Genomic DNA, 1,940 nt, shown 5'->3' on the forward strand with positions numbered 1-1,940 from the left:
AGTACAAAGCTCTTTTGCAAAATCCCACGGAATATATTTGATTCCATCGAAAAAAAATTTGAGTGACAATTTTTTTTTTTTCACCCTTCCTTATCCCTTGTCATCCATCTTCGCCCCTAGTTGCCTTTTGCAATCTTCAAAGAAGTTTTACGACGGATAACCTCACCAACCCATAAACAGCAAATACACTCGTTCACGTTTCGATTTTTATAATCCAGCTGGTACACTCCAGCCGAGGGTCTCAACGGCAAAGTCCCTTAACTGGCTAATTATCAGCCTGAGACAAAATTATTACCCTCGTTCAGGATCCTGGAAATTAGTTCCTCAGGATTTTCCTATAATCTTGACCAACCGCGATACCCGAAAGGGATGAAACTTCCGTTTCTCTTTTATTTCCACCCTTCTTCTCGCCTTGGTCCGCCGCAGAGGGTAGCTCGCGAATTACCGAGAAATTATACCGGGAGTAAACGACCAAGAAGAAAGGTACCAGGGCCGAAATTTAAGGGTGCTAAACTCCGCGTAATTCCCATAATAGACTTTACCCCCAGAGCATCCCCTCGGAGCTACACAAAGGCACCCTTAAACCGTACCAAAAAAAAAAAAAAAAAAAAAAATATTTTTTTAAACTCCGCGTAATTCCCATAATAGACTTTACCCCCAGAGCATCCCCTCGGAGCTACACAAAGGCACCCTTAAACCGTACCAAAAAAAAAAAAAAAAAAAAAAAAAAAAAAAAAATATTTCTTTAAAATCCTCCCAATATCCATAATAACAAATTTTACATAATTACGAAGGAACAAAAAAAAAATACATTCACCCTCCAATTATATTCCCATCGGTAAAAAATTAAATGGTATTCAGGTCCTAATATCCCTAGAATTACCCGAAGGATCGGAGCCACGAGTATTTATCATCATAAAAACAGGAGTGCCAACCTACAAAGGAAATACTCATAGAAGCCACTACAGCTCGGTCGCCATTGTCGAACACAGCCCGTGGCAAATGTACTGGGCATGTGTCCGGTACATATATACTTATATATATACCCACTGTATATACCTATATAAACAAGGTTCCTATGTACACGAAGGATCCCCAAAGGGAAAGCATCCACCTACAACAGTTTAGCCAAGGGGACTGGCCCGTTATAGAATCAGCATGTTTCCCCGTGTTAAGTTCATTAGGAAAGTAGCACTTATGGCAATTGCAAAGTTCGATGGCGAACGAAGAATTAATTTCTATATTCAATAAAATGAACTCTCCGTACACAAATCGCCAAACGATGAAGTTCGCGACGTACGTGGTATACCGGGAGGAAAAAAAAAGACATCCGCCAGGATTACCCCAATTAAAGAAAAAAAAAGTTGTCCAATTAAAAAAAAAAACAAAAAAATCCCAAAAGACACGAGCGACCAAAAACTTTGATCAGGCACGTGCGATAGGGTCGGTAATGAGGTTGTCATAAAATAATAATGGCGCCCCTGGAGATTCCGTGTAATAAACTCGAGAGAAAGATGATATATGCAAAATCGTATGGTGTACCTATATATAATGGTGAATGGCTCAGTTGATACGAGAGAGAGAGAGAGAGAGGGGACGAACGGTTAAAGGGGATGAGATCTAACAGAGGGTGGATGATGTGGAGCAATGCGAATATAAGTGAATAGGAAAAAAAAGAAGAAAAACCTAACGAGACCCCTCTGCCACGTGGGTTGCGGATGGTACTGAAATGGCAATGGGGATGAAAATAGGAACGAGAATGGGTATGACGGTGAAGCCTCCGGGGGTAGTTTGTCCATGGTATCCATAGTCACCCTCAGACCCGGCACCCTGAAACTTCACGAAAATTGTGTAATTGGAGATAGCTCTTGGGGCACGTATAACTGTGTACTTGTATGGGAATATATATATATATATAGCGCCTGTACGTGAAAGTATCG

Source organism: Cephus cinctus, unplaced genomic scaffold (genome assembly GCF_000341935.2).
Source record: "Cephus cinctus unplaced genomic scaffold, Ccin1 Ccin1_scaffold2495, whole genome shotgun sequence".
NCBI lineage: Eukaryota > Metazoa > Arthropoda > Insecta > Hymenoptera > Cephidae > Cephus > Cephus cinctus.